This window comes from Rhinolophus ferrumequinum, chromosome 3 (genome assembly GCF_004115265.2).
Source record: "Rhinolophus ferrumequinum isolate MPI-CBG mRhiFer1 chromosome 3, mRhiFer1_v1.p, whole genome shotgun sequence".
In the NCBI taxonomy this organism is placed as follows: domain Eukaryota; kingdom Metazoa; phylum Chordata; class Mammalia; order Chiroptera; family Rhinolophidae; genus Rhinolophus; species Rhinolophus ferrumequinum.
The window spans coordinates 41,530,509-41,549,799 of NC_046286.1; the positions used below are offsets into that span (position 1 = coordinate 41,530,509).

At 36.6% G+C, this 19,291-nt stretch overlaps 1 pseudogene; it reads right to left on the reverse strand.

Annotated features, from left to right (window-relative positions):
- Positions 1-17,938: 17,938 nt before the first annotated feature.
- On the reverse strand, positions 17,939-18,453 carry LOC117020797 (stathmin-2-like; annotated as a pseudogene).
- Positions 18,454-19,291: the final 838 nt, after the last annotated feature.

Here is a 19,291-nt window from a genome sequence, read left to right on the forward strand (position 1 = left end):
ATAGATGTAGATAGGCCACTTGGGAGGCAATTATAGTTGTCCAGACACTAATGGATAGTGAGTTTGACAAGAGTGATGCTGGTGGAAGGAGTGAGAAAAGGAACATTTCGAGAGATATTCAGCATGATTCAAATTGACAGGACTTGGTAATGTTTTGGACATAGAGAGTAAGGGAAAAGTCAGCACCAAGAATAACTCATGGGTTTCTGGTTTATACAAATGGACTGATGAGAATATCATGAAATAAGAAATACTGAAAGAAGACCAGGTTTTGGATAGTATAGAACAAGATTCTACGTTTAGGGCGGGACATGTTGAGTTTAAGGTACGTGTGAGATACCCAAACGAAGTCAGTTGGTAGTTGAACATTTGGGACTATACTTAGAGGAGAGGTCTTGAATGAAGCTGAAAATTGTCAATCATCTGGGCATTCACAGTAACTGATGCATAGTTCTAGCTGAGAGTTCTTACTGAAGGAATACAACACGAGAAAAAATGAGGGGAGGAAAACAAGCCCAGGACTGTGCTTTGAGGGAGATGAGTCTATATAAAGGACACAGAAGAAAATATAAGAGGGAAACAGAAGTATATAAGATGATACCAGGAGAGCTGAAGGAATGAATTATTTTTTTAAAAGAGTGTGGTCATCAGAGTCAGGTCAGGTAATTGAGTTCCAAAGTTATACATTGAATTTTGCCATATGGAGGACCTTCACAAAAGGTATTTCGTGGAATGTTGAGGGCATAAATTAGATTGTAGTGGTTTTGAAAGGAGTAAACAATGGAGCCATGATTATAGAGAACTCTTCAAGAAATTTTATTGTAAATGTGAACAGGAGGAATAGGATAGAAACTTATAGGGATACATGAGGCTTAAGAATTTATTTTACCTAGTAGAGACTTCAACAAGTATAACTGTGCAGAGAAAGATCCATATTCATAGCGGAAGTGAAGATTTTGATCCAGGAGCCAAAATCATCAACAAATGAAAGAGACCCAGGGGCTGCCAGATGACAAGAACAAGGAACGAGAAAGATGGGGTGATAGAGCTGAACGGTATGGGTTTCAAAGGAAAAGACTGTTATAAGGGAGTACTAAGTTGGAAGAAGCAAAGTGAACACCAATTCCATCTTTAACTACAAGGTATGGAATGTGAGTGGTAAAAGAGTAAATAGCACCCCTTTGAGATGGCTACAAGGAATGCCTTGTCCTCAGGGAAAAGCCTGGTTTCAGTTAAGACCAGAAGGTCTTGGGAAAACTGCGAAGTGTTGGGTATAAAAGCATCTGTCTATTAGACTGTGAGATCCTTGAGGTCAAGGATCATGTCTACATTGACAAGATAATTTAGACTTACGCTTCTCCAATTTTAGTGTGCATCAGAATCACCCCGAGGGCTTGCTAAAATATCGATAGCTACGTCACATCTTCTAAGTTTCTGATTTAGAAGATCTCAGGGGAGCGCAAGGATGTGCATTTCGAACAGTTCTAGGTGCTGGTGCTGCCGGTTTGTACACCACTTTAAAAACCACTGGGATAGTCTATGTGTGCTAACAAAGCCTGAAATCCCAACAGGTTGATAAAATAAAAGTTTATTTTCACTTATGCAAAGTCCAACTGGGTTAGATAGCTCTCTAGGACATTTGCTTCTAAGTAGAAATCCAGAATCTCTGTTGCTTGGAACTTGTAGTGATGCCCATCTGGAATCTGTAACACCCAAGGTCGCATGACAAGGGAAGAGAGACCTGGAGAGTTGTGTCATGTTTTCAGGGATCAGTTCTGGGAATGGTTTACATCATCTCTGCTAGAGATCTCCTCGGTTAGAACTTAGTCACAGGGTCTAAATATAATAGCAAGAGAGTGAGAAATGTAAAGGAGAACATTGATTTTTATGCTCTCTGTCAGAGCAGCTTCTGTTTCTAAACTCAGCAGAGAGAAAAATGCCAGTCATGATCAGCAGCTCCATATATGTTGGCTGGCTCAATAAATTGAGTGGAATTTAATAGTTATTGACAGAAATTTAGGTTTTAGTTTTTCTTTGAACAGCAAAGCAACCCTCACAACTAACCGTTGTTATCTACATACAGCCTCCAACACACACATAAATCATGGCCTTCTCTGAGTGACCTCTTCTGACTTTGCCAGCTTCAGCTGTACATTACTATACCTGGGACAGTCATATATTGAAGCAGTATGAACATGCTGAGATGGAAAAGAAAATGATATTGGTAAAAAAAAAAAAAAAAAAGAAAGAAAAGAAAACAAGGCTGTATCATGCTCACTCCCCTTTGCTGTGAATTCAGACATTTGAAGTAGAGTATTTAGTTCAACAAGCAGACTGATTTTTGAGAAGGTTATGCCTTTGGGATGTTCTACTTCCCGTATTACCTTCAAGGCCTTTATTATATTTGAGGGCTGGTGATGGCCAAGTGACAGGAGAGCTGACAGTTCTATTAGCTGTAGAATCAGGACAGGTCAATCAAGACTTCTCACATCTCTAGGTAATGAGCTGAGTTTCCAAAGGCAACCCAGATTCCAGCAGAATGAACTGCAGAGTTTTGTTACTAAATAAAATGGTCTCTCAAGGGCGGCTTTTACCTCTAAGGTCCTCGGTCACCACGTGAATTGGAAAGCGTCAGTACTGTTTCAAATTTGCTTCCTGCCAGCCTTCAGTAGCATCTAGTGCAAAGTACAAAACTACAAACTGAGAAGAAAAAGAGCAATTTTTTGGGCTCCAAAGTGTCCGGAGAGCAAGCTTCATCGTCAACCACTTGTGGTCTTTCAGGAAGGAAAAGATCCTGTGATGGGTACTTGAAATAAGCATACCTTTTGGTTCCAATTTATGAGGGTAAAAGAGGTCATGTTTTATTAATTTTCATTGTATTTTTATCTCCAATTGAAGCACAAGTCTCAGAATGCTAAAGAATTACTTTGTTTAACAAGCACACTTATTTGGGGGGGAAATGAGAAAGCTATGAAAAATATAACAAAAGCAATTCCAACGAAGAGTAAAGAATGTATTATTCAATGTCTCAACCCTATTGGTGCATCGGGGATATTTCCAGTTAAAAAGTAGTTAATTTTTATTTTATCAGAGTTATAATTTTTATAGCATTTCATAGATAGAAAATATATTAGACTGTGTATTATCCAGTTGCTGCTTTCTTTACACAGTACAAATCTTATTTATCTTCAAGTTCTCATGACAGTAACCAAAGGAACAAAAAGTTAGTTTCTTAATTCTTGACCTTGGTGAGATGCTTTTCAAAAGGAAGCTGACACTTTTGTAGCAATCATCAGTGTGTTCACTTTTCAGGTGTAAAATATATTGAGGTTTGCACAAACATGATTTGCATTCAGATCCCTACACATCCGAGTAAATGATTGGCTGAATAATATGTTATTTGTAAAATGCCAGTGTGGCCTAAGAGCTACTCTGTGGGGAGGAGTTTCAGGAATAATATCTTATTTTTTGATATGCTGCTGTAGAGATCTGGGAATTATAGCTGGCCAAAGTATCCACCAACACACAACACTCTACAAGTTAGTGTTTATTAAAGTGCTATTGTCCTTTAAATACATGAAAATGATATTGCTCTAGAATCAGTTCTGCACTCAATCAATAAATATTTATTGAAGGCCTATTATGTCCAATAAAAATAATTCTACATAATACTACATAATTTTTACTGAGTATATAGAAAAGTGAGCATAAGTGGAGGGATCGGGGTTCATGTTTCAGTATGTGGAAAGAGCGCGCAATTCTAAAAGAGAAATACATGTCAAATTGCATTGTAACTTGTTCTGGGACTGTGTGGCGTAATGAAAAGAAGTTTTATAGATTTTTTAATTAGTGAAACTTGGGTCGCTCCATCACCCCATAATTTTCTATCTGTGGGAAATTTATTTAAGCCTCAATGAGCCATGGTTTCCTCATCTGTAAAAGAAACATAATATGCTTTACCTTGTTGAGTTGTCATGAGAATTAAATGAGAGATATATGAAAAAGCCTAGTATGTAGTAGAAGTTTAATAAATGGTAGCCATAATTGAGCTATAATTGTTATTATTTAGCTTTCTTTGAATAGTTGACTGTATCAAAAGTTGTTTGTCAAAAATGATATGATATCTAAATAAAAAGTGCTATAGACTGAATATTTGTGTCACCCCAAATTCATATGTTAAAACCTAATTACCAATGTGATGGTGTTTTAAGGTCAGGCCTTTGGGAGGTGATTAGGTCATGAGAGTGAAGCCTTCATGAATAAGATTAGTGCCCTTATAAATTAGACTCACAAGAATTCTCGCGCCTCTCTCATCATATGCAGACACAGTGAAAAAATGGCCATCTATGAAAGAGGACATGGGCCCTCACCAGACACCAAGTCTGCTGATCCCTTGATCTTGGACCTTCCAGCCTCCAGAACTATGGTAAATAAATTTGTTTATGAGTCCATCTATGAGAGTCTGTTATAGCAGCCAAAATGGATGAAGACAAAAATTCTTTCCTTATAAAAAACATAAAAAGGATCGTAATGCACAATAATGTGCTTGTATAACTGCTAACATCAAATGTGCATTAGCTTGTAAATGCCTATTAACCTAAGGAGCTGATTTATATTTTAAAATAAATGAGGATGAAAAATAAGAAATGAATTCTGACTTGCTATTTGATTATACTTTCTATTGCGTATTTGGATTTTTTAATTTCCATTGATCTTTAAACTGTTTATGTGTCACAGAGTATATTTTGAATATTCTTTTAGGCACATTCCTAGAAAATTGAAAAGAATCAATCTAATATTGGATATCAACTACATAATACACAATGAAGTGTATCAAACCCTATATGAGAGAAAGATGATTCCTGAATCAGAGTCCATAGAAGTGCAAAACAAGTTATTTAAAAATCTGTTCTTTTTAAATTAGTTCATATAATATAATTTATCATAAACTGTGAGAGATCTGTCCATAAATATTAGAATTTGGAGGTCACATTTATGAATAATATACTGTTAAGCTTTCTCTGTCCAATTGTCCAGAAGTAGGTCATTTTTAACATGGACTAGACACACATTTTTATAGTTCTCAAAAAAAAAAAAACTTTTTCTAGGTCATGGTCACAGTTCTTGAAACAAAAACTTTAAAAGATAAGTACTGCAACAAAATTAAAATGTCTTTTTACCAATATGAAGTTCCTGAATTTCACCTTTCACATTGTTCAACAGAGTTAAATGTCAGAAATCAGTGACAAAGCTCAAATGTTCCATGCCATCTCTGACAAGAGTGTAAATTAAAAGGCTGTCAAGTTATTTAGTTTTAAAAATGAAGGTGGACTTCCTGGCAGTCACATCTGTTCACCACTGCTGACTCTGACCATATCCAGAGAGGATATAAACTAACAAAACAGGCAGGCAAATAAGGAGAGGAATAAAGGAAGTAAGACGCATGATGAACGAAAGAAAAATAGAAAAAGAGCAGTTTTAAAACAAAGAATAGAAATAATTGAGTTATTTTTCCCACTGCCTCAAATACAAACAGAATTCAAAAAAAAAATCAGAAATATTTTCTCAGTAAGATGTGGTAAGTAAACAAATAGAGGCACCTGTTCAGTATCAAGTGTTTTTAACTGAGAAACAATTGTGTGTGTTTGGGAAGAGGTACTCTAGGCCAATATTTTCAAATTGCATTCTACATACAGATTATATTTTTGTTTTAGGAGTGGCCGTACAAGTCTGCTAGACATTTGGTTCTCCTATCGAATCGAAGCGGTGGACTCTGATGATAGTAACAAGGCAACATCTTAGATGAATTGATTTGAGAGATAAAAGCAGGATGTGGGAAACTAGTCGGATTTCTTATCAAATTGGCCCTGTTGGAAATAAATGATTCATTTCTTTCCCAGAAGTAAATTTTAGAACTAGGCCTCATCTACACTAATTTCTATATAGTTATATGATTATGTTCTTCTCTTTATATATATCACTCTCCCATAAAAATACTAAAATGAACAACCATACAGAAAAGATTAGCCTTAATCTGTTCAGATCACAAATTCTATAGAAGGATAAATAGATGATGGTATTTATATTGTTACAACAGGATATCAGTAAAACAGATGGATTTAGATACATTGTTGTCAAAATTTAGACATTCCTCACTAAAAGGCACCAATGCTCCTTGCTCAAATGGTTAATTCCAGGCTTGAAACAGGGAAAGCATAAGATGAGCCTAGAACATCTTGGGCCAGAAAAGGCTCACCGAATAAATAAAACATTTCAAAAGAACCCAGAAATTATCTTTAAATTTTTTTTTAAACTTTTTAATTACAGTTGACATACAATATTATATTAGTTTCAGGTGTACAACATAGTGATTAGACATTTATATAACTTACGAAGTGATCACTCTGATAAGTCTAGTACCCATGTCATACCACACAGTTATTAAAATATTATTGACTGTATTCTCTATAATATACTTTATATCCCAAGCCAAGAAATCATCTTGAATGGGCTCCCACTGGCCATATTTGAGACAATTAGATCATCAAAATAAATAAATAATAATAATAATATAATAATAATAGATTATAACTCACTGAACTAGGAAAACCTGAGACAATACACCTATAAATAAATAAACATGTACATTGAAACTGTAGAGGAACTAGTATTTACATAGTTTCACATCCCCACAAAATATTTGATCATTACCAAAGAAAAAAGAATAAGACTGTGGAGACGCTGGGCAGACACTATGTGAATGAAGTGCCGGAAGTGAAGATCGTCAGTGATAGCACAAATCAGCATTGGTACCACCTGACAGGAGACAATGAGAAAAAGCTCGCAATACTTCTGTGATATTCCTGCTAAAGATGTATACTCTAAATCAACTGAATCAATGAAGAAATACCAAGCAACCCAAATTTAGGGACATTCTATAAAAATAGTGACATGTAACTTCAAAAGTATAAAAGCCATGAGAGTCAAGGAAAAACTGAAAGTGTTCCAGATGGAGTGAGACGAAAGGGAGACAATAACCAAATGCAACCTATGATTCTGAATTGGATTCTTTTGCTCTAAAGAACATTATTGGGACATTTGGTAAATGAGATCTAAGATTCGATGGTAGCACTTTATTCATAATGTTAATTTCCTGACTCTGATGGTTGTTATGGGCTGAATTTTGTCCCTCCTCGAATTCATATGCTGAAGCCTGAGTCCCTCAGAGAGTGACTGTATTTGGAAATAGGGCCTGTATAGAGGTGATTAAGTTAAAATAGGGCTGTTGGGGTGGGCCCTAATCCCATATGACTGATGTCTTCATAAGAAGAGGAGATTGTGACACGCACAGAGACAGTGGGGATGGGTGTACACAGAGAAAGGCCATGTGAGGACACAGAGAAGGCGACTGTCTGCCAGCCAAAGAGAGAGGCCTCAGAAGAAACCAAACCTGCCAACCCCTTGATCTTAGACTTCTGGTCTTCAGTACTTTGAGCAAAATAAACTTCTGTCATTTAAGCAACCCAGTTTGTGGTATTTTGTTATGTCAGCCCTAGAAAAGTAATACAATGGTTACATTGTGGTTATGTAGGAAAAAGTCCTTGTTTGTAAAGAAATTAACTCAAGTAACAGGGGTGATGAAGTATTAGGTCACTAGCTTACTCTCAAGTGATTTGGGGAAAAACAATTTTTTTAAATGGACCTGTAAGTTTGTGATTGTTTCAATGTAAATATAAATACAAATACAAATATAACTATAAATATACTTAACAGTCCCAAAAGAAGTGTTTGCAGAGTTCAGAGAGCAGCAGAAAGGATAAATTCCATGCTGTTTTTGACACAAAGTGCTGCTTAGCTGTTGCAGGAAATGAGTTTAAGCGGAAAGATTAAATATATGGGTGGAAATGTATATAATCTTCTTTTAATGAAATAGATCCTAAAAGTCTCCATAAGCAGAAAATTCCTTAAATTTTATTCCCATTCTTAAGTGATTTAAGCACCTGCCTTCATATTCTGTAAAGCTGTGATTTCAAACTCCAGGGGATCCCCCTTTACAAACTTAACCTTCTGAGGGTCCCCAATTCTGTAAACAAGTAAAAATAGAGTTCCTGTGGATAAAATAATGGTTGCAGATGAAATAAAGTCACGGTCATTCAGCCTACCTTTTCCAGCCTACCTTTTCTTTTCCCTTTGTCGCAAAACTGGCAATAATTCAGATAGAAGCTACTGCATCAACCTGACCCATGATGGACCTGTATACATGTATACTGCTAATGTAGTGTGGATGACAAATAAATCTTTGGGTTGTAGGCCATTGAGATTTTGGAGTTGTTTGTTAACACAGCAAACCAAACCCATACTAATTAATACAATATCAAATTACCCAGTATCATTTCGTAAAAGCAAAAAGTTTATTTCTCTAATTAGTACTTTGAAAATATTTAGATTAAATATCACATGTGTAACCTGGTATTTTAAAAGGGTTCTTGCAAAAAAATGCACTGTATTGCTTTGTGTCTATGAAGTAATAATTTGCTGCATACTGATGGTAAGAAGGTTTGAAGACCCACAGTCCAGGGCCACAAACACCAACTCAAAAGTATACATTCAAGCAGGGCTTTTCTCTCAAACTGAGCTGCCAGTCAGAAAACACATGCCCATTTTTTGTCCTTCTTTATATCATATACTACATTACCCATATGTAGGAGACAATTTTCCTCCAACCACAAATACCTGGAGGTCCTAAAATTCTGTCACCTAGAGACACATGATCCCAGCTTCTCTCAGTCCCAGGGGAACTTTAAATCAGCATAAAGTATAAGCTGCATTTCTCACCCCCATCTGAGAATATGGCATTCAAAGTCCCCTTCTTGGTAAATCATACCATCGCAAGCAGGAGAGGCGTTGGTCTTGGCTGCTTGCTTCTGTGTTTGACTAGAAGAAAGATCTGATTCAGACAATTATCCTCCTGGAAAATGGCTATTCTATCATACCAAATTTTAATAAAATTCATTTCTAAAACTCAACAGTGAGATCTAGACAGTGTTCTACTATTCTTTTTAAAACAAAATTAATAAAAATAGGAAAAATATGTAACCATGACTATATAGCAAAGCAGTTGGAGTTCTTCCATTGAGAAGATTTTTTTTTCTTATAGTGGACTAAATGTTAATTCCTAAGGGATCATTTGGAAACTTAAAACAGGAGATGACAGATTGTCCCTATTGGCTAAGAGAAGTAATTTGGCCAATATAATCTCATTAATGAAGTTTGAATTTCACCTAGATGTAATAGCTCAGCTCTGCCAGGGACTGATAGGATTGTTTCTTTTTTTTTTTTTAATTCAAAAGGTCAGGCTAAGATTTTAAAATTTCTGTAAAAACAATATTTCTTAAAATGTACTGCCTGAACCAATACTGTCCTGCAAATGATTAATAAGAATTATCTGAGAAAAGGATGTTAATAAGTATTCTGTGAGAAATATTCAAGTAAATTTGTGACAAGGTGAATCTTACATCATCTTCTCTTTTTTTCCAATTGACATTAGCATATTAAAGACTGTGAAAAGTCTTGCAGTAAAGGAATCTGCTTCACATTGTTTAGTCAAGTGATTTACAAAATTAAAGGGACCATTGTATAACATTATTGGGAAATGCTCAATCTCTGGATGCACTAAAAGATCAGGCGCCACAGTATAGTCAGCAGGTTGGAGCCAAATTCTCAAAACTCTCAGGTCCCCAAGGTGATCAAACTCTGTGTGACCAAAGATACATTAGTCTGAAGAAACACAATGTGGAGCAAGTGTAGCCTACGTGGTATCAGGCATGAAATAGTTAAACAGAAATGCTCCTAAACTATTCCTGAGGTATTGCAAGTAGGTCATGGTTAGTGGTGTCACATAGAAAGTGTCATCTGGCAAGCCACGTAAGTGGTGGATCCATTTTCAACTCCCACTCCAATTTGCAAGTGGTTCTTGCAATCAAAAGTGATTTACACCCTCTGCTCCTACCCCAAACTCCCATGTAGAATGCTGATCCAACAGAAGAAGCAGAGTTGGAAAGCACTAGGATAAGAGATACAGACATCTACAGTATCACAAAGACTTTCTTGGGGTTACGAGGCAAAAACTAATCGTATGATCTGTGATTAGCAATCAGAGCCAATGACCTCAGCCGATCACAATCTTAGTCTCTGCTGGCCTCTGTGGTTCAGAACTGTCACTCATGCCACTCTAACTTTGCCTGTTGGCTTCTGCGATGCTAAGTACAGACCTTTGAAGCTCTTTCATCTTTTTTTTTGAGAATTCAGTCGACTCTTCTGAAGTAAGAATATAAATGTTTCCTCCAAGTAGCTCTCTTACCAGCAGGAGAAGGACAGATTCAAGTATGTATAACATCACCTCTCTTTTAACTGAAATCACAACTTCCTCAGCCCCTCATTATCTCCAATGTTGCTTCATGAAACCCGAATTCCATTGTTTTCCACCCTCATTATCCATAAGAAATATCCACATGTATCTGAACTTCCCTGGAAGCCACAGTTCAAGACAGGTTGTTGTTAGTGTTGTTTCCAGGTTCCTTAGCCCCTATGTGTATCACTGGAGGCAAACAGTTCCTTGAGGGATTTATGCATTTCACATGTAGCATTCAAATCGCAGTTCCAGACTATTGATTTCTGTGTATGAGTTCAACTAGTCTTCACAAAATTGTGATATGGAGATACCTGGATTGGCCGACTACGTCTTTAGCCAATAGTGTCAAGATTCTGAGTCACTTCATAAAATGTTCTCTGGGCATGCTGCATATCACACCACATAACCACAAGTTTACTTGTTACCTTTTTTATTTTCTGGGGCATTCACACCCACACAGAAGTCCTCATAACTTTCAGATTAAAAAAAAAAAATCAATGAAGCAGAATTCCCCCACATAAACTTTGGTATATTCACATTTCAGTTTTGCTACTCCCTTTCTCCTTTTAGTACAGGGAATCCATTTAAACAAATCACATTTTTTTTTCTTCAGAAAAGTCTAATTTTCTTTTTCTATCTTCTCGGAACCTGAAGATTTTTCCTCCTGACCACCTGAGCCTGAACTTTCATTCCAGATCCCAAGTTCTCATTCACATGGGAAGTTACTGTCTTTATTTAGGGGCTTTTACCCCTTCTCCGAGGTGATGGTCAGCCTCCCTCAAGGTATCTGTTACTGAGAAGACTACCAGTCAGTCTTCTAGCTGAAAATTCTGACTGGAAGCAACAATACAAAGTGACACTTTAGACAGAAGCTTTAAGAGCCAGCACATGGTTTTCTGTCTCTTTTCTGTCACAAAACTGGCAATAATTTAGGTTAGAAACTACTGCATCAGCCTGGCAGTGTAACCACCTTTTTCAAAAGGAGGTAAAGGAAATATAATTATCTCATAATGAGTGATAGAGGTAAGTCATTATAAATATAAGGGGACTGTAGTGAGCCATTATTATTAGAGAAACAATTACTTTAGCAAATTAAATTTTAGAAATCACACAAGAAAAATAGCTGCAAAGCTAATGACGTCTAGTAGAAATACAATTTCAAATTCTCCAGAAAGACAATCCGTTTTTATGTTACAGAAGTCAGAGGGAGCCCATCAGAACAGAATTTCTTTCACCAAGGACGGCAGTGTCTCAGAGGGGATGTGAGAAGACATCAGTCCTACCATTGGCTGATACAGAAATCCCTCTAAAACCTGCCCTTCACCTCTGTCTGAAGTGCCAAACTCCAGGGACAGCAAGTTATTGGCCATCAAGGTGGCTGGTTTCATTTTCAGATGGATTCCAAAATCAAGTTACATAAATCAAGACTAAAAGCCTTAATGATTCGTTTGTTGTTTGTAAACCAACAGTTAATGAATAATAATTATGAATTGAGGAAATGAATATTATATAATGACTAGTGTCTGTTTGTTATCGAAAAAGGCTGTATGAGTGTAGTAGGGCATACATTTATATGCTACCCTGGGCAATTATTGAACTTTTCAGTGGCTCCATTTCTTCACTTGTAAAATGAAGATATTTGTAGTCCCTACCTCATAGTTGTTGTAAGGGTTAAATTAAATTATCATGGTAAGTGCTTAGTCTGGTATCTGGCATATAGCCAATTCTATATAAATGTTAGCTGTTATTTTAAGTAAAGGCACTCAATGGCTTTGGCCGTCTCTCTTTTACTTTCACATTCTCATTGATCTCCAAACCCAACAACATATTGCTTCCCCCTATCCCTGCCAGCCTCTCACTCACTTCTCCATAGCTTAACCATTCTCTGAGTTACACGGGCTATTAATTCCTAACAGGCTTAAAGCCTATTAATTATTTCCTTTCTCATTCCTCTTGCCATTGAGTTGCCATATCCTTAAAGTTTACTTTGATTACGGTTCTTGCATTTTCCCCATTGCCATCACTGAACTTAAGAAATAGTCAATCAATAGTCTATTAACTTGTTATTCTGCTTCCTTCATCCATTCCAATCTACTCACGCCCTGATGCCAGGTTAAGTTTTTTTTTCCCAATCTTAATAATAACTTTGTTGAGATATAACTCATATTCCATAAAGCTCGCTTTTAAAATGTACTATTCAATGTTTTATAGTATATTCACAGACTTGTGCAACTTTCTAATTATTACCATTACCATTATCTAATTATTAATACAAAATGCTTTCATCATCCCCAAAAGAAACTCCATACGCATTAGCAGTTACTCTTTTTGCCCCACTCCCAGCCATAGACAACCCCTAATCTACTTTCTGTCTCTATGAAGTTGCCTAATCTCTCGTTCTTATTAACACATTATTATCCATCTTTTTTATTATAGCCATCCTAGTGGGTATAAAGAGTTATCTCATGGTTTTGATGTGTATTTTCCTAATGACTAATTACATGTGCTTTATTGACTATTTGTATATATTCTTCAGAGAAATGTCCATGTCCTTTTGTAATCTTTTTTTTTTTTTTTTTTTTTGAATCAGGTTTCTTGTCTTTTTATTGTTGAGTTGGGAAAGTTCATTATGTATTCTGGATATAAATCCCTCACCAGATATATGTTTTGCAAATATTTTCTCCCATTCTCTGGGTTGTTTTCAATTTCTTGATGTTGCCCTTTGAAATACAAAGTTGTGTTTTTATTGTGATGCATCCCAATTTATCTGACTTTTCTTTTGTTGCTTGTGCTTTTGGTGTCATGTCTAAGAAACCGTTGACTATACAAGATCATGAAGAATACTATTGTGTTTTCCTCTAAGAGTTTTATAGCCTTATATGTTACATTTGGGTCTGTGACACATTTTGAGTTAATTTTTGTGTATGATGTGAGGTAAGGATCTGGCGTCATTCTTTTGCATGTGGATATCCAGTTGTCCAAGCACCATTTGTTGAAAATACTATTTTTTCCCCATTGAACTGTCTTGGTACCCTTGTTGAAAATCAGATGACTATAAACTTAAGGGTTTATTTGTGGACTCTCAATTGTATTCCATTGATCTATATGTCTGTCTTTATGCCAGTACCACACAGTCCTGATTACTGCAGCTGTGTGGTATAAGTTTTGAAACCAGGAAGTACGTGTTTTCCAGTTTTGTTCTTCTTTTTCAAGATTATTTTTGGTTATTATGAGTCCTTTGCATTTCCGTATGAGTTTGGGGATCAGTTTGTCAATTTCTGCAAAAAAACAAAACAAAAAGCAAATTTGGCTGGGATTTTTATAGAGATTGCATTGAATCTGTAGATCAATACGAGGATTATTGCCATCTTAATATTAAATATGCCATTCCATGAAGATGGAATGTCTTTCCGTTTATTTAGGTCTTCTTTAATTTCTTCCAACAGTGTTTTATTGTTTTCAGAGTACAAATTTTACCCTTCTTTTGTTAAGTTATTCTTAGAAATTTTATTCTTTTTTGATGCTATTATAAATGGAATCGTTTCCTTATTTCATTTTTGAATTGTTCAATATTACAGTATAGAAATACAATTAAATTTTGTAGGCCCTTTTAGCCTTTTTGAGACTTTCCTTTGCTTGGGGCCTGCTCCAAACTTTTTGGAGTGTACTTTTTCTCCTAATAATGCAGCCTTAAGCCTTGAGCTGCTTTTCTTAGTGCTCAGCCCGCTCCTAATTCTTTGGAGTGTACTATCTTTTCCAATAAACTCTTCTCTCACTGCTTAAAAAAAAAAATTGTATATTGATCTTGTATCTTAGACCTTGCTGAACTCATTTATTATATAACAATTTAGTGGATTCCTCAGAATTGTATACATACAAAATCATGTTATCTGCAAATGGAGATAGGTTTACTTCTTCCTTTCCAATTTGGATGCCTTTTATTTCTTTTTCTTCCCTAATTGCCCTCCCTAGATCTCCAGTACAAGCTTGAATAGAAGTGGTGAGCACAGATTTAAAAACACCTTAATTGTAATCACCCCTCCCAACTTACATAGTATTTGTTGTCAAGTATTTTAATTCTGCTCTTTGTTTAAATTCTCACCAATTAGGTGTTGTTTCATACAGATAATGTTTGTTTGGACTTATTTACAAGTTTATCAATTTCTTCATTCACCACTCTTTCTTGCATCTCAAACCTTCCTTCTAGTATAATCTTTTTTCTTTCTTAAATACTTCCTTTAGAAGTTCCTAAGTATAGATTGGTTGTTAAATTCTCTCCACTTTGATTATCAGAAAATGCCTTTATTTTGCTCTTATTCTTAAAAGGCAGTCTTAGTGGATACAATAAAGTAGTTTTTTTCCAGCACTTTGAGGGTATTACTCACTATCTTCTTCTATTGTTGCTGCTGAAGTCAGCAGTCTAAATATCTTTTCTCTTTAGGTAATTTGGGATTTCTTTTTGGGATTGCTATAGTTTCATTACAATCTTTCTAGGTGTCAATTTCTTTTGATTTATCCTTCTTAATGTAAATGTAAATGGATTCACGTTTCCATCCATTCTGGAAAATGTATAATCATTATCTTTTCAAATATTGCTTCTTCTCTATTCTATTTCTTTTCTCCAGAATTCTGATTATACATTTGTTTACCCACTGCCTTTCAAACCTTTGGGTGCATATGAATTAACTAGGGAATTTATTGACCAATGCAGATTCTGATTCAAGAATCTTTCAAGAATCAAGGTCAGCAGTGAGTCTAAAAATTGAAATTTCTAACAATCTCCCAAGTAAGTCTCTTGTTACTGCTCCATGTATCATACTTTGGGTAACATGAGTTAGACCTTCTCTTTCTATCCTCCATGTCTCTTAACATTTCTTTCATATTTAACACCTCTATTTCTCCGTGTTGCATTCTAGTCAATTTCTTCAGGTCTGTCTCTTCTCTTATATCTAATCTGCTCTTTAACCCATCTGTTCATTTTTCAACAACTACATTTTTGATTTCTAAAAATTATATTTTGTACTTTTAAAAAATATGTCCAGACATTTAAAATAGTTCCTTGCATCTTGCACATTTTGGTTATTCTAGTTTCTACTTCTTTATTTCATAAAATGTCATTTTATGTTCCACATCTTATGGAGTCATCTTATAGTTCCCATGTCTGAAGTCTTTGAGGATCTAGATCTGTTGCTGGTCACCTATGCCAACTCTCACTCATGTCATTTAGTCCCTTTGCATATTTGGTATCTTTGGTTGTGGGCTTATATTTGGTTGATCTTAATCAGTGGAAAACCTGAGAGGCTAAAATGAGGATATTTTTACTAAAGAGGATTTGGTTTCCCTCAGCTGTGAGCCAGGATAGGCCACCAACCTGTGACCATTTAAACTGCTTTCAAGGTTCCTAAGCTTAATCTGGGACACTCAGGTTTAGCAGCCCTTACTCCCACCTGTTACCAGGCCAAGGCACAATTTCTTGTCAGCAGTAATAATTTGCTTCCTGACTTTGGAGGAATCACTCCTTTTATATGTGTTTGTTCTTTGACAATTCCTCACAGCTTTTCCTTTCTTTCCTTTTTTTTTTTCCTGGCCCTTTGAAATGTTCCTTTAAGTACCAAAACACCAAAAATGATGCCTCATGCAGTGTCTACATTTCTTCCCCAAAGAGAAGAGACCTTTCCACACACACACACATACAAACAGTATTCAATCCATTATATGCCCAGAGCCATTAAGTTGTGGAAAGAATGTTCATCCAAATCTCCCTCACCATTGGCTATGTGTGATTCTCAACCCATTACATGGTATTTCCCCAGGTCCTGAATATAATGTTCGAATAAATTTCAGTAGCTAGAAAAATACATTAGATTTCCAGCTCATAGAGTAAGAACTACAGAAAAATAGGTCCATGTGGAGCCTGTGAATCTCTCTTTTAGTACAGAACAGTAAGTCAAGAACAATACTACACCCTTCAGAGAAGCACAGAGATTATAACTACCACTGAAGCCTGGAAAATGCAGGGTGGTAATTCTAACATGTCTAATTTAATTATCTAGTTTAGATAATACAAAAGATCATTAATTCTCAGAAAGTAATAGCAAATTTTCAAAACTTGAGTTAGTTGAAGCCAGCAAAAGCAACTCTTCCAGATGTAATCTTTTTAATGTATTAAGTTAGTACAATCAGTGGCACCTGGTAACCAGCTATGGATCCAGTGATTTTTTTTTTTTCCCCAATCTCAACAAGCAGATAATACCACAAACCATTAGATTCCCCTGGAAAGAGAGCAGTACATTTTTTTCCCCCCTGAATCAGGATACATCAACTTCCCAACTCTGTGCTACAATTCAGTTCTCAGGGATCTTGTCTATTTCCCAGTTTACAACTTATCTCACTGTTTCACCACACTGATGATGATAAAACCTGAAGAGCAGAAGGTAGCAAGTTGCCTTGATGAGCAAATTATACACAGGTTCATCAGAAAATGTTGCACAAAATTAGAGTGATCTGATAGCTCAGTCAAGTTTTTGGCAGACCAGTAGCCAGGCACAAGACAGGATATTTCCTCTAAAATTAAAAGTAATTTGCAGTTTCTTGTACCTACAATTCTTGATGGGATCTTTGCATTTGGTGGGATAATTAACTTCGCGAACTGATCCTAGAAAAAGTGCTACATATCTCTTTGCTGAATATCACTATGGTCACCTTTGAAGTACTCCCCTTGGAAAGTACTGATGCCAGCACCCAGTCCACCCTTCAAAGCAATTTTGGAACTCTTTTTCTGGAACTCTTTTTCTGGTAATATGAGCTGTCCTCATATTACCCTTGACGTCCTGAATGTCATCAAAATGTCTTCCTTTCAATATTTCCTTTATCTTCGGGTAAAGAAAGAAGTCATTGGGGGCCAGATTAGGTGAGTAGGGAGAATGTCCCAATACAGTTATTTATTTACTGTAAAAAAAACTCCCTCACATGCAATGCCATATGAGCTGGTGCATTGTCGTGATGCAAGAGCCATGAATTGTTGGTGAAAAGTTTAGGTCGTTTTCGTCTAACTTTTTCATGCAGCCTTGTCAGCCTTTACTTCCAAATAGTAAACTTGGTTAACTGTTTGTCCAGTTGGTACAAATTCATAATGAATAATCTCTCTGATATCAAAAAAGGTTAGCAACATTGTTGCAACAAGTTTGCGAACTTAATTGTCAGACCTTTCATGAGTCTGTTTCTGTTTTGTTTGTTCGTTTATATTGTTCTTTATATTCCACATATAAGTGAAGTCTTATGGTGTTTGTCTTTCTCTGTGTGACTTATGTCACTTAGCATAATACTATCTGGGTCCATCCGTGTTTTCACAAATGGTAAGATTTCATTTTTTTCCACATTTCTTTTCCTGTTTTGTTTGTTTTTTAATAGTGAGCTCATTTTGAACCGTGTCATACATTTCCTATACTGACATCATGTGATCAGTGATAATACAGGCAGGACGATGCATTACTAAAGGGGGCGTGGCGTGCCATACCCTCCATTGTTTCAGCCAGGCAGTTCCACCTGGAGTTCCTTGTTTCTGCATACCTCCGCAGCATGCCTCGCCTTTTCCTGTAGACGTTCAACAATAGCAGCTAGAGCCACCTCATGGTTTTCCTTAATTTGTTCCATTTTCAGGATCAGCTTTTACTCTGCCATTCTGCTGATGTTGTTTTCCTGCAAAGCCTTCTGCAGGACTGTGACCTCTTGTCTGACAACTGTTTCAGCCCCAGGGGCTCCTGAGACTTTCTTCTTTCCTCTGCGGCCTCCATTTTTTTCTGGATCTCCTCTAGGGACAGGTCTTTCTTCTCTGGAGAACCTAAAGTTTGTGGGACTTCTGAGATGGGAGGTGGTGGCTTTAAGATCAGCTCAAAAGCCTGGCCAGCGGCGTGTTTGTTGATTTGCTTCACTTCTATATCATCGTAAGTATAGGTGTTGTTTTGAGGTTCTGGGCAGAAGCAGGAACAAATCAGTGATCCCATGGACAGCTTCTTCATTCTTCCCCTGTAGGCCATTGCTGTGTTAGCCTTTGTAGGGATGTGCAGATGCTGAGCAGGTGAAGGCAAAGGGTCCAGTTACAGCAGCGGAGTGCAAGATTTCATTGTTTTAATGACCCAGTAATATTCCATTTGATATATTCTTTATCCAATCAACTACGGATGGGCACTTAGCTGATTTAAATAAGGCCCAGAACAAGAGTCTTCATCTTGTCCAAACCACACTGCAAATAGCTCTGCCCTTCGGTCCCCATGACTCAGCCAGTTCTTACGGTATGGCAGAAAACTGCTTTGGGTAGATTATGATAAGTATTAAGCCTGTGGCAAATCCCAGTAACAGTCATAGTGAAGGTTCCCAAAAATCTAGAAGAAAGCCATGTCCTTTTCTGTAGGAAACTATTATTCTTTTGGAAAACAACAGTTTGCTTGCCACTGAGCCCTGCTAACCATAGGATACCTGGTAATCTGGAATCTCAGTTGACCATTATGATCTTGGAGTTTTCAGTCCTACCTAGCCCTAAAACTGGCTGTAAAACATGCCCCCATAACCAAGGAGAAGTGTTTGTTTTAGAGACCCACCTTAGGAAGATCCTCAAAGGAAAAATTGAAAAAGAACATTGTCTACTTTTCCAGTGGGGCTACATCTCCCACGCTGCTCTCTCTCCCTCAGCTCACTTCATGGGCTTCTACTGTTTATGGGAAGTTCCCTGTGACTAGGAGATATGGAAGAGAAACCTGTGATTAACAACAGGCAGTGGTAGGCTAGCATGATATTAGAGCCCAGTCTGGAGTGGCCCTGACGAGAAGTGAAGTGAAGGAGAGAAACCTTCCTAGTAGGCAGAAGTTCAAGTACCTTTTCTGG